Below are 26,648 nucleotides of genomic sequence, written 5' to 3'. Positions count from 1 at the left end.
TCGATATAGACTACAGTGGTCTCAATATAGACTACAGGAAGATGATATTGCTTTGGTGTGACCTGAATGGAGGAGCAGAGAATTACATGGATGAGAACTGGACTAGATTTGTTCCTCTTATTCAGACTATTTGTCTGAGGCCTGAGGAAGATGAAAATACTGTAAAGCAAAAATATTTGCAGATAGTGCAGAAATAGACAGCACTGCCAGTACAAAGAAGCAACATGTGTGTATGGGAAGATGAATGACCTAGATAAAAATAAAGGAATGAGGAGCTGGACAAAACAGAGGACCAGACTCTGAAAGATCATACTATGCAGAAATGCAGTTCAGGAAAATGTAGCTCATGGGTATCAGAAGAAATGTGAAGCAGAAGGATTAAAACAGGTGCATACATGTGCAGAAATTTACAGAGATCTTTGCAAATTTTACATAAATAGTGGATTTAAGTATCAAGAAATTACCCCCCTTTAATACTGCAGAGACCATACTTGTACTATCATTCTCATTTCTGACCTCCTGATTTTAAAAAAATATTGTAACAATAGACAAAGATATAGCAAGAGCAAGCAGAATAATGCAGGGATTGGGTGACACTAGTTGTCCCAAATAAACCAAAGAAATTAGGGCTGTACTCTGTGAAAGAGGAGACTGAGAGGTGAGATTATTTTGCTCCATGAAGTTCTTGAGGGAATAGGAAGAATGGTTGATGTAAGACAGTTTGAATTTGTGTCAAATACAAGAAGCAGAGGGCACAAATTAAAGTTTTGCATTATATGGAGGGAGTTCCCGCAAGGAATTTACTTTAGAATTGCTTTATGCAGGGAGCAGATAATATACAAGATGCTGAAAAGTGCACTCTGCTATACAAAAAGCCCAATGGGAACACAAATTTTTACTGCTATGTTCCCCAAAGCCACATCTTTGTCTGGAGTGCTTTAAAGACAGCACCATTCTTCTAGAGAATACAGGAGAGGGCTATAAGAAAAAATAACCTCTCTCATCCTTGTGAGAATACTCAAAGTGTTTCTCCTGGATTATTGGTAGCATTTTTGGAGAGGCTGGATGTCTGAACCCTTTTGGAAATTTCAACTCTGAAGGAATTGTTTCCTGCTAGAATCACTGAAGTATCTTTGAAATTACACAGGACTGGAGCTGAAATTATGAGACCCCTTTGGGATGTAGGACTGAGAAGACTGAATTTCTGCTTTGACATAGTTTTCCCAAGTTTTAAAGGATTAATAATACTGCAGCAGTGGAGATAAAAGGCACATGGCAAAGTCTGTAAGACACAAATGAAATGTGGCATAATTTGAATGAGTCAAAAAAAATTATTCAGATGATACATAAGAAAAATATTTATTGGAGATAGACCTGATGGTGCAATGGATGCAGATGGATTTACCTGTCCCTCTGGCACTCGGGTGAAGGGTGGATGAAAATCTGAAGTTTAATAAGAGGAAAGTCCTGAGTCCCTCCCCAGCTGCCCTTCCCTCTCTCTCCTGTTAGTTAAGTGAAATAAATCTGCGGAGTATTGCCTTATTGAAAATAAACGGATTCTTAACTTTTTTCTCCACTAAATTGTGTCAAGAATTTTGTATGCGAAGCAAACACTTGTAAAGGCTCTGACTCAAAGAAATGTGTTTGGCTTCTCTTCTGCCCCTTTTCATTAGGGGCTCTGTGGGCTTCCAGCATCTGAAGGACTCCTTGACCTGTCAGTGACATCTGCTAGCATATTGCATCTCAGCCTTGCACACAAACTGCTTGCAAGACAGTCTGAATCCAAACCTCTGAAGCAGAGCAGCAGTTGTAAATGAGTCTTTCATACAAAATAGAAAAGAACTAACCCTATTACTGTACGCATCCAAAAAATGTAGGCTGTAACCCTTTGATGTCTGCAACTTGATTTTCCCTTTCTTCCCTTAGTGAATGCACCATTGAGCATCACTTGCTGATACCAATAAATTTAAATGCACACAAAAAGACAAACAGAAAGGTACCTGATCCGGTTGTTTACAGCATAGAGTATGTACTGCTGTACAGTGAATTATTTTTACATAGGTAATTAATAATAGAAAAACAATGTAGTGACAGTGTGAGTCCCAGGAGAGAAAATTGTCAGCCTATTTATTAATTTATTCTTTTCTAACTAAATTGATGGGATAGTCTGATGCTTTTCTGGATTCCACATGGATGATGAAACTGCAAACAGGTTTTATTTAAATAACAGGCAAATCTTTCAATTAGTCAAAGCTTAATTCTTATGCCTTGAAATGATGAACTGCACGTACTGTGGCCTCTGTCAGTCTGAAGGGGAAAAACCCAAAGACATCGATCTGAACATTTTGGGCACCAATTCAAATACATTAATCTAGTGTGATTTGCCAAGATCCTGTAACTGTCTTCTGGATTCCTAGATTCATGTTAAATGGGATATCATTAATTGTTTCATATAAACTTGTATTTTAGTTATTGGGGAGTTTAAGGGAACTAAAGCACAGTTCTTGGGAGTATGTAGAGGTTAGCACCAGATTCTGCTCTCTAATGCATGGTTGTGTCCAGTCTTGCGTGTGGTTGACTCTTTCAGAAATTACACCCTGCACAGCAGCTGAGATCCCAGTTTCAGTAGGGGAAGGATTTTGATAATAACAATGTGCTACTAATCTAAAAAGAAGCTAACGGTGAAGAACACAAACACAAAACAAACATCCCATGGCCATTTCTGTTATGAGGCAGGTATTCCTGCACGTAAAAAGTAGGCTCCCAAAATGCTTTTTTTAAAGTGAAAAAGGTTGTATATTTTTTTCTGGCTTAACCTTTCTCTCAGATTTTGTCTCTACTTTTGCACTTGTTTGTTTTCCCATCTTTGTAAGTTAAGGATCACTTCTACTTCAATTTTCTTGCATTTTTTTAAATGCAAGCTGTTGGCTAGCATATATATGGAGCAAGAATCCCCAGAGCATAGTGAGTAAAGAATGATTTTTGCAATAACTAGCTACAGCTGAATCATGATAAATCATACTATTTCATTGAATTTATCTTCTGAATATTAAATTTAAGAAGCTGTGTCATGTTGAAATATTGAAATATCTCCAATGTAATCCACTGTAATCTATTGTTGGGAATTTTGAAGGGGAAAGGGCAGTGAGAGAAAAGGTTGGCTGGCATTAGATAACCAATAATCTGCACAAGCTCTTGGAGCTGGCAGCAGAGCCACAGTCTCAACACTAGTTTCAGCCTGGCAGCGATTGACACTCCCTGTACCAGCTATTTGGCTGGAATTTAAATATGTCACTTGGCACTGAGCGTTGATAAAAGCCCTGTTATTTTCCAGGCTGAGAGCTAAACAAGACTGCAGCCTTCCTAAACCATTACACAGTGCTTATAAGGAATTGTTGGTTTATGTGAAGTAATTTAATCAACCTGATCATTAGATGAATTTGCTACTTCCACACTTTATTCTAATTGTGTTTGTTTATGTGCATATTACACTTTTGCCCAGTTATTTAGTTCTAATTAATAAATTGGAAACAAGCATGCTATGAATGTCTGCTTCCCAAAGAGCACCTTCCTGAAATGGAGGAGCCTGCAGGGAAAAGAAGCAGGATGGTGAGACTAGAGGGTGTTCTCCAGATCCATCCTTGTAGACCGCCAAAATCTGGGGCTCAAGCTGGAAAATCCATTGTCCATTGAAGGCCTGGCACCTAAAGCTAATGAATTTTCTTTCCTAAGTCTGTGTATACTGCATCACTTACCTCTGCATTACTTACAGGGAGATTGTTAACATTTGGGACATAAGCATTGTTGAGAACAGTAAAACATTTACTGTTAATTTAAAGGAATATGTCAAGGAAGCCTAACGTGTGCCCCTCCACTGTCCTTGTTCTCAGGGTCATTTTCTTCCCTTGTTCTCCTATTGCAGGACTCTTTGTGGCTGCACTGTCCATCACATCCCACTTCATTTACAAGCCAGTGGATAAAGTAAGACTTTCCTGCAGAGCAGCACTGGATCTCATGGTATAAAGGTTTCACTGAGAGAGCTTCAAACTCGGGTTTTTTGAGGGAAACGTGGTTTTTCTAGAGTAGGTCTTTTCAGATTGAGATAAATAATCTTATTTTTGTTCTATCCATATGCACACATCTTTTATCATCTTCCCAAGTAGGGAGATATCCTGTAACTGAGAGGCGAACTGAGTGTTGTTATCTTTCTCTATTGCCAAGCCAGAAGCATTTCATATGCCATGTATTAAAGCAAGACTGCTGCTTGGCACAGCTTTGAGATGCAGCGGTCTCCTTTAGCTGCTGTCAGTAGGAAGGTGCTGACTGTGAAGGAAGCCAGACTGGGGCTTCAGTGCACAAGAGAAGCTTCACACTGCAGGGATACATTACTAGATACAACCAAGAAAAGATTTCTTCCAAGTTTTCAAGTTACTTCACCCCACATTCTTTTGTATTGGGATGAAGTCAAAAGCTTTTGAACCAAAAATCTGAGATGCTACACATAGACACATTCTTTGGAAATAGCATCTGGTCCTTGAGATGCTCCACCAGAAAGGACCTAGGAGAGATGCACCTAAGAACCCCTTCTTGTTTAGTGTTACCCACCATGCAGCATGTGAAGACCAGGATGCCTAGATCAGAATAAGGACCTCTGCCTCACCAGTTGATAGGAAAGGCCAGGGCCTGAGCTAGGGTATTGGTGCATGGTCATCCACACTGTGGGATTACGAGTGTGCTCCTGGCACTGTTTTGGCCTGTGTTACCTACCGCTCTTAAATTGTGCCCAGGTGAAGTCTGGAGGATGGCACAGGGGAGGATCTGTACCCACAGGCAATACAGATGAGACTATGTAAAACCTGGGGGACGAAGAAGAGGCTGGAGACCTGTGTCATGTTGTGCTGCTTCTCCTGCCCCATTAGGGGTAGAGAAGTCCCAGACACCAGGGAGTTGTCCAACAAGTCATGGTGTTGACTGTGCCCCACTGCATCTCATACTGGGTCTCAGCCTCTTCTGCAGGAACTATTGCTACCTGTATGGGTCCCGAGTCACTGGAGCGGGACTGTGAGCCACATTATCTTACACTGGCATGAATCCCCTAATAGTGGGCTGGGGTGTCTTCTGAGGAGGAAGCTTTGCTCTTCTCTCTGGCTTTGACTAAAAATCCCATGCTGCTTGAAACTTCTACATTTGTTCCCATTAAAAATTTTAACCTTGACTATGTGGAAAAAACTTCTACCAGAAAAACTCCTGATCAGGTCAAATATTCATTTAAGTCTTATTAATTCTACAAGCCTTCTCTGTTTTAGCAGATGTTGGGGTTTTTAAAGGCCTCTGGGAACAATGTATTTTAAGCTTATTTAATTTGGAGAAAAAGATGACTGTGGCAGGGAATGGTGTCAATCATAGAGTAAGAGGTTATATGGAAGCTGAAGCAGTAAAGTTCTTGCAGAAGAACAAGAAAAGAAAGGTAATATGTAGTTCAAGAGGTCTGAAAAGGAAAGGGAAGATGAGTTCAAGAAAAACTGTCCATGCATTCAAAATAGTTGAACTAAAATACACTCTGCACTAGAACATAAACTGTGCACCAACCTCTGGATTTTAGTGACTTGAGAGCTTAAGGACTTAATTTTTTTTTCTGCACTGTTTACTATTTTTCTGCCCCACTATGGGTTATTTTTTTAATGTCAGATCTACATTGACACTGATATCAAAAAGCCTGTGATTTAACTTGATAGATCAGCTACTGAGGGGGGGTAGGGGTGGGTAACTGACCCCACTATTGAGACATATGATGCTTATTTAGACAAATGACATATATTCTTGATGAGATGCACAGGTGTAAACTGCACACTTCTCATTCGAGTTTATTTTCAAAAAAGGAGGAAAAGAAGCTGGGTTTAGTCTTCTGCCCTCCTTGCTTTTATTTAAGATAGAAAATGCAGTCGTTTCTGCATTAGAAATTACTGTGGGTGAATGAGACAACAGATGAATTGTGATACCACTTGACATTTATACACGAACAGTTCAGCAGGGATAATAGTTTTAGTTAGTTGATGGTGGAATTTGGGGTTCTTTTTTTTTGTCTACACCAATACAGCTTCAGTTCATACATTCAGAGGATCTCACTCCTGCGATTAGGAGATTCCCTATTACTTCTTTCAATATTTCAAAAAGGTGATTTGTGGGAAATAATACTCTCCTGATGTGTTTGGATGATTCTAGCTACTTGAAAGAAAGTCAAGAAAGAGATCCATAAGCTCCAATAATACCTTAGACAGGTGAAAAGGCAATGGAAGGGCTTCCTAAGCCATACCTGAAGATAAATTGTAGGTGATAAAACTCACATGCAGGGGGAGATTCTTCAGTGTGGTTGGACAGGAATTCTTCATTACCTATTTCAATGAAAAATGCTGATTTGCTAAAAGAATTTCAGAAAATGAGCTGTTTCATTTCAGTGAATTATTTGTTAATAAATCACATGAACAGTAAGAAATATCTACTTTGCTATTTACAAAAATGATAAACATTGAGTTTTTTCAGTCAGAAACAACTTTTTCTTTTAAAATTTAATTTAATTTGCATAGAAAAGAGAAACTAGGTCAAATGAAACATTTCAATTGAATAAAACCCATTTGTTTTGGCTGTTTCATTTTGCAGAAGGAGGTTTTTTGCAATCTACACTATTCTTTGATTGTATGAGATTTCACTTTTGAGGCTGGAAAAATAATTGAAATATCAAATCTTTATGGATATGAAAAATATTTGCTGCCTATCCCTGCTTTCTAATAATGTCTTGATATCTCTCCCAGAAAGCTTACAAATAAGCAAATTTCTTTGCATTTCTTTAGGATAGAAAGAAACTTGGTAACCTGACTAAAGATATATACTTTGCTTGTTGTTTCCCCTCCCCACCCCCCCCCCCCCTGCCCCCCGCCGAGGTCCTTTGTGAAGAACTGTGTCATGATGTTTAACTTACAGTTTTCAGTAACAAAGAAAAGAACAAATGCTGGAAATATGAATTAAAACTCTTCATGGAAGCTGAAAAATAGTCTGAAAAAATTGGAGCCCAGTCTGCTTTCCATTTGTATATTATGTATATATTATATTATGTATATATATTTTGTATATTATTTTTTTCTTTTTGTCTATTTATGACAGTTTTTAAATGGCTCACATGAAAAGTCTTCTTTAAATCCCTTGTCTTTTACTAGACCAAAGCCTCCAGACCATTACAAAATGGATTATTTTGGGAGGAGTTCTTAATGAACTGAAAATTGAAAACTAGGTCATTAATCCTTAACATCAGGTGGAAATTCTTCACATTACTCTTTATTGTCTTAGTGTCATTGGAAATTAAGGTAGGAGAATCTTTCATGAAAAGCATCAAAGACACCCATAGCAGGAAAAAATGAAACGAAGAAAAGATGTTTGGGTGCTAGAAAGCTGGAGTGACGAGCAACCTTCATCATGGTCTGAGGTTTGGATGAGAGTACTTATATAAATCAGGGACTAAGAAATAAATATTTTTTTTTTTCTGAAAGAACAGGCTGTAACAGCAGGTTTTTTGGCCCCCAGTTAGCCCTTCACACTTATCCAAGCTGAGTGAAGAGATATTGGCTGTTTCTGGTAGAAATTGAATCAAGTTCTCCTGGTTGACCACCATCTCAAAAACTTCAATAAAGGTCCTCACGGAGTAGAAAACTAAAAAGCTTCTAGAGATAGTAGTTACTGGGGGTTTTTTTGTTTGGTTGGTTTGGTTTGATATATCCCCCTCCCCCGCTATTAAGATGGTACATTCAACCCTATTGTTTAGACAGAAACAGTTGATTTCCATCAAGGAATTATATGCTGATACTTTATTAGTGAATTATGCAGCCATCACACCAGGCCATTGGAGAGAGTAACTCTGATTTCAGTGTAGCTTGCCAGTGTGACTAAACGAAACAAGGGGATTTAGAACAGGTTGGTGTGGCCTCCTCTAAAATTAGTCAGGTCATTTGCAAGTCCATTGCAGTTCCCACTGCAGTCCACTACCTATGGTTATTCATTAATCAGATACTTATAAATATGCAAGAAATGGAGAGGGAGCTTCAATCTGTAAGCAATCCATCTGCAAGAACCTATAATTAGGGCTACCATATTTCTGAAAGATGTCAGACCTGCTGAGCATGTGTACCCCAGGCGGATGTGTGTTAGACTTACCAGATGACTGCAAACCCTCGGCAAATATAGAAAAATCCTGAAATACATCCAGGAGAAACAGAGCATGTCTGGGAAAACCCATTTATCTATAGTAGCCCTAACAATGATGCTTCACATCAGTGAATTATAAGCAAAACCAATAGTATTATCATGAGAAGAAACATGGGGTTTCAGTCTGCCTACAAAACTGACCAAATGGCTGGGTTCATCCATGAGAAGCTGAGATTTTTGAATCCCACCATTTCTTGCACTAAGACAAGGAGGACTTGTGAATCACCTGAGGCACTGTTGTCATGTATGAATTCAAACTGGTCACATTAGCCACTGGAGGCAATCACCTGGGTTAACAGGAAAGCATGTGGCAAGTTCCAGGAAAGTGGCGGGACTTACACCTAGACAGTGAAAGCAAAGGAATGTCTTGGATTCTGTTTTTAATTTTTTATTTGTAAAAATGAAAATGATCCATCAAAACTTGACAGTAGCTTTTAATGTTCATTTCTCCCCCAAACTGCTGCTAATTGTGACTGTTTAGCAGGTATACGTTAATACTAATTTAATGCTTCTGAACTTGCTTTGAATGTCTGTATTGTAGACAGCGTTGAATAGGTTGAATCTTGTTTTTTATACTTGTCCCATTTCTGATTCTTCAGCAGAATAGAAATCGGGCTTGCGGTCTCTTCCACAGCGCTTCTGCAATACAGTTGTTATTACAAATGATGCCACTTTAGGCAGGAGAGACACAAGCAAACTGTAAGCTCAGAATTGCCCATTGTAATCAAATTGGCTATTTTCCAAACAATTCACAGTCTCTCTCCCAGTGTGACCTTTCAGAGCCCTGCATTCAGCAAAATAGGGGTATATTACGTTTCATGCACTGCTGTTCATTTTCAGGAGAAAGCCAGGATTATTGTTCAAATTCTGTACAATTACACCTGAGCACCTCATTGCTTTCAGGGGGAGGGCACCAACGAGTCAAGCTGGCATTTGATACAGAGATGTGTCTGGTGTTACACACAGCAAGGCAGAAACAGAAAGGGTTAAAAGCACACTCTGTAATAAATATGCAACAAGCTGAAGCTGAATGCCTAGAAAGAGAATGGATGCTATCGTTCATTTAGTCCAGTTATTCTCACCTAACCTTGATGATGGTTTCCAGAGGCGTAATTGGACATAATGTATATGTTGGGCAGGAGCTGGGGGCAGAGGGGATAGAGAAGATAACGCGTTTAATGTGTTTACCTTTTACCTAAACAGGTAAAAGAGTAAATGAGATCTGGAGTTAAGGATCTCTTAAGTTGGGGTAGTCGAGCTCTAGGCTGTTTCCACTTTTCTGTTTTCTCCCCCAGCATTCTAGCTGCTCTTAGAAATCTTTGGGTTTATATGAATACTTAAAAAAAATTCAAACAACTATAGATTGCCCAGCAGAAAATTATTTACATGAAAATTCCTGCCTAAGCATAATTTTTCTTGAGATGACATCTGCTTTGAAAATACAACACAATTTCATCTCAGATGTAAAAGTAACACCCTCTCCCTTATTTTTTTATTTTTTGCTGACACCAAGAGATACATAACTTGCCGACTGTACGTGGCTGATAGCTGTATCAGTCAATTCTAAATAGTCTATAAATCCATGTACAGTGTAAAATATCATTGATTTATGTAACTGGGAATTTTTAGCAATACAATTTTGTGTAATTATATTTGTTTTTCCCTATCCAGAACTGTCTTCCCCGGTGAATCTGGAAACAGTCTCTGATTGTACAGAGCCACTATTTATTCCGCCCTTGTGCTTCCCTTGAGTATAAGTTATGATATATCAGCATTGTCTTTGAGGTCTACCGAATCTGTGGATATGCAATACACTGAAGAGTGGAGACGGAATGAAGTTGAAAGGATTCATGAATAAAACGTAAGTGAATGATACTTCAAACTAAAGCACAAATACTGCATTGCCTAAATGGAGAGAAATTGCTCCTTTTGCTCAAGTAGGAGCAGTAGCAGTAACAATAAGCTAGGATTATTGTGGCCTTTGGTCTTGGGCTCAGTTGTTATCTGAGAGTGGCACACAGCAGCTGCTGGAATACTTTCTTTCCACATGATGGTTGCAGCTGAACTTTGGTGAGGAAAATAAATACCCTACTGGGTACAGAGTCTTATAGATCTGTGAGAGAAACTTTGCCAAATCTGAGTGATCCCCCACAACCTGCAGCACCTACAAAAATAAATAAGATTTTTCAATCCAAAATTCTTGATAAATAGAAAGCACCTTTCTGCCCCTGGCATTGTCAATTTTCTCTCCTTTTTCAGGGAACCTGATTATTCACACTCAGTATATAACCATACTGCATGAGGTAAATAGGTACCAAGGCTAGTGCTGTTTTTGATCATAGATCATCATTTTACTTACTCCCTTACATCATTTAACTCTTTTCTGGTGACCCTGGGACCTGGTAATACACACTGCAACCAATAACCATAACTCCATGATCCGTATAGAATACATGAAGGATGGTGGCAAGTATATAATTTATTACCTTCTGTAGTGCTGTGTTATTATTATGTGACTGTTATAGCATTCATAGTTTGACAGATTCCTATTAGCCAGTCAGTCAGAGTATGTAGTGTATTATTTTACCAATACCTGATGCATATCAATAAAGAGAGTGAACACCTCTATAAAAGAACAGCTGAATTGGCTTGGATGGTGTAATCTCCCATCCTGAGTTCTCACCTGAAACATCAGTTTAAGATGATGGATGCTTTTGTAAGTATGAGAGAAGTCTAGGTAACTTTCTTCCCTCCTTGTCCTGAATCCCTGATAGGAAGTGTCAAAATAGTACAATAGGTTATTTTCATCGTACTCCCATTCCAACAGCAGAAGCAAAAATTACGGGAAATCTTGTACTGTAAGACAGCCTGTTCTCACAAGATTTCCAGCCCATTAACTCAAGAATCAGATTGTTTGGATTAGGTTTGCACAAACAGCCAAGCTTTTCAGGTGCTTATCCAAAAGGCATCGAACCAAATCTTTTGAGGTTTCCCCACATACTTTATATATTATGCAAATATTGACTGTATGCAGAGACAAGAGCAAGATAGAAAAAATCTCTTTGTCCAGGACAAGCAGAATTAGTTCTTGCTGGACAGGTAAAGCTGTCATGCTTTCTGTTGGCTGGACAAAAACAGCAAGAGGGAGTGGAGGCACAGACAGACAGTGCTGTGGGACTGAGGGTGACCAAGGGGCTGAAGAAGCCTGAAGCTAGAAAGCAGTGAGCTGCTGGAGGGTGTGAAGAGGAGACAAAGCTGCCCATAGCCATGAAACAGTTTGTCAAATTATGGGAAATACAGAGCTTATATAAGAAAAGGATATGACCAGGGACAGCTGTGATGCTGAGGAGGGGAGCTGGGTAATGAAACTGGCATGCCAGCATGTGGCTAGGGCTCAGCTCACAGCTACTGGCCTCGGTGGGGGCCATAAGGGAGCTGAACATGGGGGTGTCAGTCTTCCAAGGGATGGGTGCTGCTGCGTTTCTCCTGGGAGCAGAATAGCTGGCTGGAGCCTGTTAAATCCCTGTTTGTACACTTCATCCTCCTGCATTTCTAAAAGAGAGAGAGTAGATCAGCTTGTAATGTTTATTTCAGGATTGTAAGGTATAATATTCTGATTTAAGAAACTACATAGGGAAAAATGCAAGTTATCCAGATTTTTCTGTAATTTCCTTTGTACAGGCAACCTGACACAACATGCTGCATGTAATTCGACCACGCTGTCAGTTTTCACTAGGAATGTAATCCATATGATCAAAAAAATTTTAATCAAGGTGTCTGAAACAAAGTATTCAATATTATATAGATTCTTACCTAATGCATTACAACAGCATGTTAACAAGCTGATATGAAGTGTAAATCTTTAAGTTGAAACAGCCTGTTAAAAGACCACAAGTCCTGCCTCACCCAATGCATGATTGGCAGTAGCGCAGAGAGAGGCTTCGTATATAAGGTAGTTCTACTGATTCTGCTTCTGAGCGCTAATATAATAATAAAGCACCGGCACAGCTGTGTCTGTTCATGGTTTCATGAATGGTCAAGCAAATAAAGCATGATTCTTTATGTTGTCTCATGATGAACTGCTCAGCAAAGATGTATAGAGAGGCTCTTTTTTGACTTGACTAAAGGAAATTTCTGCAGACACTCCAATAGCTGGTGGAAAGGAAACAGAGTTGTACAAAGTCATGCTATAAGGGGTGCTACTTGCAATTCTGGGTAGCTGACCTGAGCTAAGACAGAGGGTGAGCTTATCTCCACCTAGATTTAGATATTTATGTGGTAAGCATTTAGGGATTACAGTCACTGTAGGATGCCTTCATACTCTATGGAGAGAAATAGGCATTTTTAGGGAGAGATTCTTTTGACTGGTTTTAGGTCTCTTCTTTAGGATAAGATGATTTATGACCTCATAGTTATTATTCTCATCAGTGACTATAAGGTTCAACAAAAGTGACTACACTTATGGTGATGTTTAGTCAGAAGAATATCTCCCTCTCCCTCACCACAGAGGTGAACATTTTTTTCGTTGTCTCTTGCATCAGCTATGTCATCACAAGATGTTCTGCATGAAGGTACTCAAATTTTTGAAATAAACTTACAAGAGATGCTTTGTTTTCTCAGTGTACAATGAGAAGCATGGCCAAATATTTCACATGTTCCCTAAGGAAAAAGGGGTAATTTTTTCATAAACTCTGCTAAGCTGGGGTCACTAGCAGAAATTATGCAAGTTGCCCTGTCTTCTTCCACAGGGTGTTTAAACATCTGTTTGAGAGGAATATGAATGGAGTGCTCCTCTGTGTAACTCTGTTCCATATCTTTGATGCCAATTAAAACCTCGTTCCTTGGTGGCACACCACTGGTTTTGCATTTTGATACTCCACCAGAAAGACTGAGGGGATATGTAGATAGAAGAGTGGAGGATCTTTATCACAGAGTCTCCAGTGAATCCCTGTGTGGGTGGGACAGAGCTGTGGGTGCGATCAGTACTGCCACTCCAAAGTGGCTGCCCTGCCGCTGCCATAGACATGGTAAGTCACAGATGTTACTTTCAGAAGGGATTTTAGCACAGACTACCTACTGGAGTAGATATTCAGAGTCCCTGGAAGATCTCTACACTGAGTAGCTTCAGTGATAACTCTACTATTTATTTGGAGCTTGCTCAGTTCTAGCTGTCTCTTCTGCAGCCTCACCTCCACAGACAGCCAAGGCATACCCTTCAACAGTGAATCTGAGCTCAGTAGCTCACATGTGTGTGGTGCTCTCGAATAAGTAGGTGGAGAGACTTCAAAGTAGTAATGTTTGTCCCAATGATGTGTTGTTAATATTAAGATAAGAGTGTCTCAGGAAGCATAAGCCCACAGTAAGTAGGAAGGAGGTCTGCTGCATCACTGATCGCAGTACTCTGAAATCTCAGAAAACCGCATATTATAATCCTTACATTAGAAGAACCAGCTCCATCTTAAAAGTATGTTCTTCCACTGCTTTCTTCTCTTTTTGTGCATGAAAAGTACAGATGCCTGTAAAGAGTCATCAGAAAGTGCAGGTACTCAGCAGATTTCCCACTTTTAGCTCATGATCCCTAAATCTCACCACTGCTGAGTGCTTAGAGGAGCCCTTCAGGTCTGGATTCCCTCTAGGTGGAAGCACATATTTGAAGCAGCCTTAAATTGGACAACCAAATGTCCTCATACAAAGAGCAGATACTCCCCCTCTTACTATTTATTATGGACCATTTTTATTCAACTTCCCACTTGGCACTAGGCTTTTGAGTATCTCTTTGGAGATGTCCAAATCTCTTCACTGACTGTATAGAGATGCTAATTTTGGACTAATTAATTAATTAATTCATGCTGGCACTAAGTATCTATTTGTAGGTGCTGTAATATTTAACACAGATGTCTAGAGTAGGCACTCTAGTTCTTGCTCTTTTTCATTTAGTGCTCTTCATAAATATTGTGGAAATGAAGGATGAAGAAATTGAGTCTAGGTTTTTCAGTCTTTGTCATAAAGATTAAGGTTTCAACCGAGCGAGAACTGTTGCACAGCAATAAGCTGGTACTTGATTATTTGTTCCTATTGCAAAATATATGTCTTAGATGTAAGAAGAGCTTGCTGGGAATTTTCCAATATGATGCTTGTCTGTACAGAAACACGCTCCCCAAAAGTAAAAACTAAAACATGTACTTTTCTTTAAAAAAGTTCTTTTTTTTTTTTCCCCGACAAGAAAGTTTCTGTGTAGAACGGTTCAGCTAAAACTGAAACTTTACATTTGCTGAAGGAGCCAGCAATATTTATTCTGAGTCAGTACAACAGCCCTTCTCTCATGGGAAGGATTCAGGGCCAAATGTCATGTCCATGATACAATGCTGAGTAGGAATTACGGGACTGTGGCTCACATAACATACCCTTTCCACCAACCAAAATGAAACATGTCAGTGTGGGAAGGATAAATGGCAATCTTTGGCTGTCATGCACTAGGATCTTATTATAGACACAGAGATAATGAAACTAATGTATCCTGAGGCAGTGTTACTTAAAAGACTATCAGAACAGGAGAATGTGTGCTGAATTTCATTTACTGAGACTTTTTTCTGATGTGTTTGGGACTAAGTTTCAGCAAACAATACAGAGACTTGGTCCTTCAGAAGTGAAGTGATGTTCAGACAGCTGCAACAGGGTAAGGCTACACAGGGTTTGTCCACCTATTTGTGAAGCTTTTTTTGTCAGAAAATTTATGCATACTTATGTGACTCTTTTTATCAATCAGTCCTTCACTGGGATAAACAAAGCAAAAGGTGATGTGGGAGGAACTGAACCCCATACAAGTTTTCCACAAAACATTTGTATCTGTTAAGCAAGTGGTAGAGAGGATGTGAGCTGATCCAGAAACTAATAAGGTCAACTGATGCAATTTTTAAAGATGATCAGATATGACAGAAACAAAGCTCCTCTTACAATTTACAGAGAATATATATGCTTGGTTTTAGGTACGTTCTTGGATATGAAGATACTGCCTCATGCCTGTTCCCTCCTGACAGACTAGTGTTTTCACAGTGCCAGTTAGGACACCTGCATTTATTTAATGACTCCATGTATAAGCAATCTGTAGGTTGCACTTTAATGTCTGAGTGGGTACACCATCTCTCTCCAGCAGCTGACATAACCTATTGTTATGTACAGGAAGCATATTAATCCCCGTAACTGGCACAATTCTGGAGTCAATGCTAGTGAAGAGATTTCATAAACCTTTTAAGTTTACTCATGATATTTTCTTCATCTTCTGTCCACCTTTATTTTATTCCCTCTCACTACTCAGCACAACTTCCTCCTTATGCCTCAAATGCTGTCACTGGTGGTTATAAAGGGAACAAAACAATCTGAAAGGTAAATTTCCATATGGGAAGCCTTTCCTAGCAGCATATGTTTTCATCTGATTGGATCCAGGAAAGTAGATTGAGACATTTAGAAATAGACCTACCTTATTCTGTTGAAACTTTGAAGATTTTATGATCCCAAGAGTTAAAAAAGTGCGTAAAGCCCCATGCGTATTGGTCTATGTGACATTTACAGTCTGTATTAAACTGCTCCTCAGAAACCTTGACAAGGACTGAGTTCTGTCATGCTGGGCACACTTCAAATATAGAAGAGGTGCCTCCTCTCTCCAGAGTTTAAGCTTTCAATCCGACTGGCTTACTAGCATGTTATAATAGTCCTGTCTCTGGCATGCTGATTCGTGGCCTTGATCAAATCACTTAGCCTTTTACTTGCTTAAAAAAAAATTACTCCTGTGCTCGAATGCATGATAAGTCAATAGACCCACTCACACATGCAGAGGAGTTGTGTAGGACTGAAACCTTAGGCCACACAAACAACATCGTCTTCTTGAGAAGGCTCATGTTCCCAGCTGGACCACTCTGTCCTTCTGTCAGGCATGCGTATTCTGCTTTATCTTCTCTCTGAGCATCTTGGGTAAGAGCTTCCTGCTCCATTTAAATCAAAATGAGTCATGCTAAAAATCCCCCCACCTCTGAACCCTAGTATTTAAGCTACCTACTTACCTACTTTCCTTGGGCTGATTCAGATTTGAGAGAAACCACAAGGTGAGTTCAGGTAGCAGATCTGACTGGGTGACAAACTTGATTGAGTGGCATTGTTGACAGCTAGGTTGGACCAAGGTGAGCTGCAAATCTTTGAAGTCAGCCTATCTGTTCCTAAAGAGGCCATGAACATACTGCCTTAACCCTTGTATTTCTGGAGTTTGAGCTACATGCTTGGCACTGAAAACTAAAGAATGTTGGTTCTTGTCTCTACAGACCAATACCCTTAAAAATTTTAGAGATGTGTAATATAAACACACTGAGTCTTCCAGATGATAGGTCAAAACCGGCTTACTGCAGTCATGTCTATGTTGTTGTTAAAAATTATCTCAAGAAAGGAGGATATTTGGGTAAAGGTGAGGAGCAGAGTAGTGGATGCAGAAGGAAGAATTGGAAATGTAAGGAGCAAATGCAAAAAGCATTTTGTTTGAGTAGGAAATGTTCACCTAGGATGAGCAGCAGTGGAAATGACAACTGTGAAAGACAATGTTAAATTTGATGAGGAAGGAATGTATGTGATGGGAAGACGTGGGCCATGAAGCAAGACAGATGACTGCAGCAGCTGAGTTGTGAATAAGGTGGAGTGGAGGAAGAGTGCTGCCGGGAATCCTGGATGGAAGAGAAGGTTGTAGTGTCAGAGTTCTGGACAAGCCTCTGGGTAGGAATGCATAAACATTTAGAAATGGGAGAAGGAAAGATGGAATAGGAGTCACTGAGCACTTGGATGTTGAAGAGAGTAAGAATACCATAATAAGTACAAAAAATCTTGCTTTTTTAGAAAAGGCTTCTCAAAAATATACCTGTTCAGACAGTTGATAGCTACTTATATACTTCATCTCTGTCTTTTTCAGTGTCTGCAATGTAATCCATACTTCTTCAGAACCCAGAGAAGACCTGACTTCTTCAGCAGTTCAGCATGGTTTGAAAGAGGCCTCTGAGGACACAGGCTAAAAGTGTCTCCTATAAACTTCAGCGTAATATGTACCTAAAGGCACCTCTCATCCTTCAGAGATACTTGTCTAATTGCACTTATTTATTAATCTGAATCATAAAGTGTCCAAGAAGACATTGGACATCCCCAATTTAAGCTGTTCTCTCAACCTTCCCTGAAGGTCCATCCAAAAGAGACCCTGAATATTTGTCATTTGTCAAGGATTCGATAATTGGCAAGAAAGGATGGCTTTGGGCACATATGTCCCTTCCCTCTCTCCCTCTCCAAAACATTGTGATCTTGTTTAGCTTTGTACTGTCATGTCAGCTTCTTCAGTACTTGCTAGGGTTCAACTTGTATCTTGTGATGGCACTGCAGAAGCTTGTCACCTTGAGCACTTTCCACTCTCTCCTCATGCTGACTGCTGTTTCCATGGAAGTCTGTGATGTGTTTTATTCAAAGTATAATTTGTAGAATGTTTGCTTAGAACAGAGGAAGGGAAAAATAACTTCTTCAAGGCAGAGTGAAAGAAAATATACTCTAAATTTAAAAAACATCACCCCCCCTCTAAACCTTCATCCCTGGCTCTACTGAATCCCCAATTAATACCAGTTTTGTTTAGGACAGAAGTGTTCAATGACAACACGAAGGAAGACATGTCACATCACAAACACAGAACATGAAATATCTCCACTCTTGTTAATTATGACCCAGCCTTACCAAAAACCAGATGAATCTCCTTTCAAAGCTTTGGGTGTGCACCTGTGTGTGTGTGCATATGCATGTCTGTCTTACAAATGACTAATTCACAGAATCACAGAATCACAGAATCATCTAGGTTGGAAAAGACCTTGAAGATCTCCAGCCACTCCTCCCCAAGCCTGTAGCGCTACTGGGGGTGGTTGTGGCCAAAGTGCGGAACCCAGCATTTGGCCTTATTGAAACTCCTACAGTTGGCCTTAGCCCATCGCTCCAGCCTGTCCAGATCTCTCTGCAGAGCCTCCCTACCCTCGAGCCGATCAACACTCCCACCCAACTTGGTGTCATCTGCAAACTTACTGAGGGTGCACTCGATCTCCTCGTCTAGATCATCAATAAAGATGTTAAACAGGAGTGGCCCCAAAACCGAGCCCTGGGGGACACCACTCATGACCGGCCGCCAACTGGATTTAACTCCGTTCACCACAACTCTTTTGGCCCGGCCATCCAGCCAGTTTTTTACCCAGCAAAGCGTGTGCTCATCCAAGCCTCGAGCAGTCAGTTTCACCGGGAGAATGCTGTGGGAAACGGTGTCAAAGGCCTTACTGAAGTCAGGGTAGACAACATCCACAGCCTTTCCCTCATCCAATAAGCAGGTCACCCTGTCGTAGAAGGAGATCAGGTTTGTCAAGCAGGACCTGCCTTTCATAAACCCATGCTGATTGGGCCTGATCATCTGGTTGTCCTGCATGTGTTGTGTGATGGTACTCAGGATGAGCTGCTCCATCAGCTTCCCAGGCACCAAAGTCAAGCTGACAGGCCTGTAATTTCCCGGATCATCCTTCTGACTCTTCTTATATATGGGTGTCACATTGGCCAATTTCCAATCTGTCGGGACCTCCCCAGTCAGTCAGGACTGCTGGTAAATGATGGAAAGTGGCTTGGCGAGCACCCCAAGAAGTACAGACTCTGGGCCTGCTTCTGCTTAAAATTTCACAACTGATTATAACATCTGCAGTTTTAGAAATGCAGATAAAATCCCAATCAACCTCTCTCCTTCCCCCTTCTCTTTGTTACAGGGCTACAGGGTCAAACTTTATTTATGCATAATAGGAAGAGAGATCCATCTGCTTATGCAGGGATGTGCAATACTAGCTATAGGTGCTCAGGAGCACCGCTGTACTTCACATTCTCACCAGCTACAGTTGATTATCCAAAGGGCAGTGGTACCTACACCCATTCCTTCAGCTCAGTCATGCTTGAGAGTGTTTTAAGTATTGCAGGAACCTAACTCTGGTCTTAAAGTGACTCTTTTGCAAGACCTTATGCTGTAGTTCATTACTATGAAGTGTCAGGAATTCAAAGGGAGGAACACATGAGAACAGAATTAGGTGCCTCCAGACTGTAACGGCAATGCTGCTAATTGGGACACTTGCAAAACAGTGTCATATGTGTTGTTGTTTTTCACTATCCCCAGAAACACCTCCAGAAAAATATAAAAATGCTAATCTGGTTTTTTTCCCAGTTTACAGCTGTTTTATAGGAGGCTGCCTCTCTTGTCCCTCAGAATGAATATTGTTCAGAAGTATTTACAGACAAAAACTATTTTCTAGGACCACTGACAATGGGACACAGGTGTTAAGCAAAAATAAAACAAAGCAATCCCAGATGCAATGGAATGAACAGTTAAAAGGCAGGAAGGTAACATATGTGCTTCTCTGCCTTGCCCCAACCAGGTGACACTCTAATAGGTCTCTTATTCTGCTTTCTTCTGCTATGAGACTGGAAGACATATGTCACTTTTCCACCTTAACTGTGCATTTTCTAGTTTGTTTGGATTTATGTCATAACCTTAATGGGATTTAAATGGAATTTTTATATGTGAATAATACTCTGCATTAATGCAAGAACTTTAGGTTGCCGTGCTACCAGCCTGATTTGCATAAAGGTTTTTAAATATGAAAGAAGAATAGCCAGGCTATTGTAGATGGCAAAGTGAAAAAAAAAGACACTGGCGTAATTGTAAGAGGAGGAGACAACCCCTCCAAAACGTTGGCTTGTGAAAGGGTTAACTCTCTAACTCTTAGGTACAGTGTGAGAGAAAAGCCTGGAGGTCATGCTAGTCATGAATATTTAGTTGCTGGAGGGTCAAGGCTGGATTAAATGGTGAAGCAGCCAGGTCAATGTCATAGGTTTATACCTTATCATAAAACATTTTCTGTTCTAGTGTACTGTCTGTGATCTGTAAATGTAAATTGCCTGTGTTAATGCGTAGCTCACATGACAGTTACACACACACCTTACACATTGGTGTGCAGAAGTGTCTGTTTCCTGTAAGTATATGCTATATTGTAGATTTTGGGAGATTATCTATAAATAATAAAACCAATAAGGTGTCTGTGACATACATTGGAAAATGTGTTATTATGCAATTACATCTTACTTATGTTTAATATACAGTATGTTGTCCCTCTATTTCCAAGTCCTTGTTTACCCTTGAGTATATCAAGCAGGAGTGGGAGAATACTTCCCCCTTTGGTACTATTATTTTTCAGAAGAGGAATTTGGGACACAGAGAGTTCCGAAGATTTGTCCTGACAAATTTTTTGTGGCAGCGCTGGGAGTAGCACTGCAGCTTTTCTGACTCTTGGTCCTTTGCCTTAAACAAAATATCATCCTTTTGGTTTTCCAAGCCTGAATTGTGTGTGAGCAGCTCTGAGTTACTGATGGTAGTGCAGTCAGTGAACTTTCCTGCTGGCATGTTTTTCATTCTTAGTGTACCATTATTATTTTTAAATGAATTATGTATATAACACACTTGGTGTACAGACTACTCTGCATGCGAATAATAAAGCACAGTCTCTGCTCTGAGGAACTGACAGTCTAAGGGCTTGATCCAGTAAACACTTATTCCTGGGTGATTTGCTTAGCCTACTATCATGAGTAATCTCTTGATCTGGCCCCAAACTAATTAGATAACTTGACCAATAAGAACAATAAGACATGCTAGGTAGTGAAGGAGGAAAGGGATGAGACACAACAGTACATAAAGATTTAGGAAGAAAGAGGATAAACACAAGCTGGTTTGGGTTTGATTCATTTCTCTGTGGCAGCGTCTGCATGGAAATTCTGTAAAGGATGGAGCTTGAGCTCTGGAACGAAGTGTGTCCGGCTCCATCCAAGCCTTACATTTCGCTCTGCATTCAGCCTGTCCTCATGGCAGGTGATAGCCTTGTCTTGACATAATTATTTTCCTTTATAATCCATCCTTGCAGTCAGTTCTAGAGGAGTCTTCTTGATGGTCTTTTAAAAGTAGGAGAGATTGAGTATACATACATAGGTCTGAAGAGCATTGGAGTGGGCTAGTTAAACCGTGCTGTTTGCAAGCAATTAATTAGCTGACACTCCAGGATGGTCTTATGCTCAGGGAGAGGGAGGCCTACACTTCTTGCAAATGAGTTAGCTCCCTGCCTGTGGGGAACAGAACTGCAGTAGCCAGGTGTATGTATGACCTTCATGTGAAAAAATCATCAGGGGATATTACTTTGGAGTTGAGTCCTGGATCTTTTTATCTCCTGCAGAGGCAGAATATGCAGTGCCACACTGCCAGAATACTGGTCTGTGCTCTGGCCTAGGAGTCCTGCAGGGCAAGGGGCCAAGCACTGAATTTGAGATCTGAGATTTCATGTGTTGGTACAAATGAGCTTAAAGCACTTTATCAGAGTTGAGGCCTGGATAAGCACTGTTTGAGTATGGTTAGTTTCTGTCAAATAGTAATATTTAGTATGTGCTTAAAGATCCTGTTGGTACTGCTGTAAATGATGATTGGACTTGTAGAGGCCACTGCTGACCTTGTTTGCATGCGTTCTACATTTAAGGCTGCGGTAAAATATCAAGACCTTGGCAGAAAAAAAACCCATGCATTTTTGTCTGGGAGGTGACCCAGGACAGATTATCAGTGGAGCTGGGGCTGTGAAGGGCAGAATAGAATACCTGTAACTGGCTTTGGAAGCCTTTGACTGTGGACTTAGTAACATACTGCTAATAGGCACCCTTGAAGCAGTTTCCTGGTACCAGGCTTCTGTTTGAATTTTTCACAATACCTAGGCTAGAATTGAAAAGAAAAGTCCAGTTATAAGCATGGACAAAATGATTGTCTCAAATGATTATCCAAGGTGCTCATTTCACCAACTGGTGCTGTTTGCAGTGTGGAAAGGGTCACAGGTGGCTCAGGAATAATAAAGTGGTATTTATGCAGCTGACCACTGTGCTGCAAAGGGTAGATATATTTCGCTAACTTGGTCCCCGAAGGAAAGCTTTTCTTTGATGCAGAGGCAGGTCAATTCTATACTTACTCTAAGGTAGAAGTAAGTGGGAAAACAAAATAAAGTGTGGAAAAATATCAAGGTGTTAGGCAAAATAAAACCTTGATTGTAAAAATCTCAACACAAAGCTTGTTTGCCATCTTAATCTTTTTCTTTCTCATGTCTAGTACTTGTAAGAAATTCTTCATGCTCTTACATTAAATGAAACTAAAACATCCCACTACAGGTGTCTATTTTATTTCCTTCTTGGTTTTTTGTTGTTGTTGTTGTTGTTGTTTGTTTTTGTTTTTTTTTTTTTTTTAAAAAGGGAAGTATATCTCTCAAAATCTGCGAGGATAAAAGTTTAATTATGTCTTAGTTGCTTGCTGTGGTTTTGAAATCAGTCCTTTAGTCTGAATAAGCACTTTGTGGGTTATAAAATGACATGATGAATATTTCTATTTCTCATGTTAAAGTCTAGTTTTTGTAAGGTAATTGGTGATAATGGAGTTGACACTGGATTAACAGAGGTGACCTGAAGTTGGTATCAAGAAGGGGATTTTTTTAAAGAAATGAATTAATGAAATGAAAAAAAAAAGGACCATGCTGTGGAAGAAAATATACTTGCAGCAGTAAGGATTCAGCCACTCATGTTTTGCATGCCAATAGAGCTGCAGATAAAGATATGTGAATAAGCTAAAACCCACATAAGCATTTTTTATCCTGGTAGAATTTTATGAAGACTAGGTTGTTGGACTGTGTAGAAATATTGGTTTCTATAAAAAATAAACTGATACAGAAATAATAGTTTAGACACAGCTCATATGAATAGATCAGTCCTAAGAATAACAGTCTTCACTCCCTGATGAAAATGACAGATGAAAGTGGGGAAGTTTCTGGACCGTGTCAGAGACGGACAGAAAGCAGGGACAGCTCTGAGGAGAGACAGTGGTATTGCTAATGAGTTTGGTTGAACAGATAATACGGGGCCTGATGCAGATGATTTCAGTAGAAATCAGCTTGGGGAGTCTCAGAGGAGCCTACTTTTGGGTAGACAAGGGTTTGATGGCACGGTCTACCTCTAGAAATGTTGTTGTTTGTGGCCTCCCAGTTTGGGCCAATGTGGTCTGTTGTTTAGACTATACATGTATGTGTTTCTGTCATATCATATGTTTGTATTGTTCCACAGTGCACCCAAATCCTGCAGAGTGCTTCCATTTCTACTGCCAAATCCTCAGTTAATTAATAGGTCTTTCACTGGATGTGAATTTTTTAAAGGAGGCTTCTGGGCTTGTGAATAGGCCACTTACATTGCCTCCCTTGCAGATACCCTCCTCAGAGAGACAGAAATAGCAATAAGCATGTTCAGAAAGATTTCTTTACCCTGAGAGATGGTACTTCCATGCCAGCAATCAGACAAGCTCTTTTTCCCATGAGTTCCCAGCGCCCTTTCAGTCCTGGACATAACTAAAACTGTACTATAAAGATGGAAATAATCTCCATGACTCCAGAGTCTGAAAACCAGAGACTCTAGCAACCAGACTAGGGACCACTGCCCAGAAAGGATGGGAATCATCTGTACCATGCACTGCAAGTCTTGTCCCAGGTCCAGATAAACGCCGGAGAAACGCACAGGCTTCACATACACTGGCATAACCATTTGCTTTGTCTCTGATTCTCCATCAGAGTAACTGGTGTTTGGCACATCTCTGGTAGTGCCTTCTTTCCCTTTATACAGGTTGACTCAGATAGACTGGGAAATACAAAGATCGAAGGCTGTGAGACTTGTTTCTGACCAGAAAGCTTTTAGAGTTTAGCTTCCTGCTGAGTAATCCTGATATATGAAGAATCAATTGTACTAACTGCTTTAGGGGAAAATATCTAATCACTACCTTGAAACATTTCCCTTTTGACTGGGGTAGAGTCTTTTCTGTAAAAACTGAGGGAGAAAACAGGAGTGGGAGCAAGATAGTAACACTCTAAAAACATTTTAAAGAGAAGAGTTGTTTGCTAGTTGTAAATACTGTAATACTTTTTTCGGATCTCTGTAACTCTTCTGTAATACAAACATATTCAACTTCAAATCCATCTCTGCTAGATGGAAACCAGTTTTATTGAAATGTCCTGCATGTCTGATCTCCAGTTTATTTATATAAACAGATTTTTATCTTGCATCTTCTGTTTTGATCTTTAGGATTCACTGACAACCATTTACCTAATGAGTGTGTGTGAGCCATGTAGCACAACATTCATGGCGGGCTAAGTGTGACAGTCAGAATGGTGTGTGTGTATCCATCCTAACACCCTGTACAATGTAATAGGTGTCAAAGTGAATATGCCAAATGTTCTTTTGTTAAGATATTTTTATTAAGATATTGCTATTAAGCAGTGTTTTACAATAACAGATTTTTTTTGAAGCGTTTGGTGAAGACATGATAACAATGAAATGAGTAGAAATAGGAAAGAGTGTTGTGGGATCCCAGGACAACTTCACCGCTAGAATAGAAATAGAGAGTTGACTTATCCACCAGTGCAAAGTGACTTCAGTCAAGCACTGATAATTTCTGCCAGCCAGGGATTTCTTACTTCCTGGTAGCAATTTGGTTTTGGTTGTGCATTTACATATTTGAGTTCTGTGTGTTTACTGAATTGTGTATGGGAGGATGCATAAACTGGGCAAAGAATAAGAGAAGCCAAGGGAGGGGGCATCACAGAGGGTCACAGAGCAGTTTTCATCTCTGCTTGCTTTTTCTCGCATCATCCTCTTACAGTTCTTTGCCTCCTTGCTGATTACTCTGGTTGAGCTGTAGGTTTATAATGCCTATTTTAGGGCTGAATAAGTGCTAGCAACAGAAACTTTTGTGTGCTTGTAGAGTTTGAATGAATCTTGGGAATTTGTGCAGAATTACTCTAACAACTGTAAAGAAGAAATATCATAGATAATATATTCAGGACAGTTCATGGGTCAGTCTAAAAAATATGGTTTTCTTTTTCATCAGTTGCTCTAGCTTCTGTTAGAAAGGTCTTGATGTGGAAGAAAACTCCTTCCAGTTGACCAATGGGTTATGGCCAGATTTCTTTCTTGTTTAGTATTTCAGTGCCATGCAAAATGATAAAGCTATTGTTAACTAGTTTGCATTGACTCCTCTTACTTCATCTCCTCTGTGTCTGTGTTTCTGGCATGTTGTATGGTCTCCTGACTCCCTTGGTGAAGCTACAGACATGTATTGGAGTTTTGAATAATTTTTGTGAGCTCAGTGATTACATTATGATCTTAGAAACAGATATATTGAGAATACAGAAATAAAAACAGATACATCAAGAAGGTAAAGGCAAACGTAAAAGGAAGAGCAGAGACATTTTGACACTGAGGAATGAAGAGAGATAGTTTCTGGGGTATATTTGATAGTTTGATTTGAGCATGGAGTGCTTGAACACAGGATTTTCCTACCTGATTACTCTGAATTTGTGCTGAAATAAGTGGGATAAACTGCTTTCCTTTGGGATGGTGAAAATGGTGGTGTTTAAAGAACTTTTAATAAAGATGCAATTCAGGCCTCAATGGGTGCATAGATAAGAAGTGAGATATGCTGAATGTTAAACAGTTTGGCCCTTCTAATGAGGTCAGGTTAACTCAAGTTCTTGTGTCTCTCAAAGGAACTTTGGGCCAAATGGTGTGCACTGACATACACTATTTTGGTATGGCTTGGATCATATGTTTCCTGTGGTTTACAGTCAGTTTTAATTCTGATAGCTGGTTGGGTTTTTTAAAAGTATGTAATTCTTGCATTTGGGGGTTTTGTGAAACTCAAAATGGGAAAAAACATTCAGACAAAATCTCTGAGTTTGAGGAAAGTTTTTACAGCTCCAGTTAAAACCTCATAGCACATAGAACTATAAAATTAAATCAAGAATGCTCTGGTCAGGGTATTTTTTGTGAACATAACCAATAGGAAGAACATGCTTTCTTAACTGAAAGAGCAGTTAAATGGGTAGTGAAAGAAGTCATAGTTTATGTTTGAATTCTGGTAACCCTGTATCAAAAGGATAGGTCTTATGTTGCGGATCAAAATTAATCAAGGAATATATATTTTCTTCAAATTCCTAGAAGTAAATTATGTGATTTCTTACAATCATGTCAGGTAGTGTTACAGAAAGCTGAGCTCTTGTGACTATTCCAGACCTGTTTGATGTTACTGGGCAACCTGCCAAAGTCTCCTTTCTGTATGCCAAGATGGTAATTATTGACACTTCATAGGGAAAGGGTTTCAAGGAAATCACATCAATATTTCTTCCACAGTCAGAAACTGGAAATGCCACTATTGCAAAGAGATCCTGAAATCCTTGGGGATTATATTCCTGGAC

The sequence above is a fragment of the Strix aluco genome, chromosome 3 (genome assembly GCF_031877795.1).
Source record: "Strix aluco isolate bStrAlu1 chromosome 3, bStrAlu1.hap1, whole genome shotgun sequence".
NCBI lineage: Eukaryota > Metazoa > Chordata > Aves > Strigiformes > Strigidae > Strix > Strix aluco.
This window is presented reverse-complemented; position numbering follows the sequence as displayed.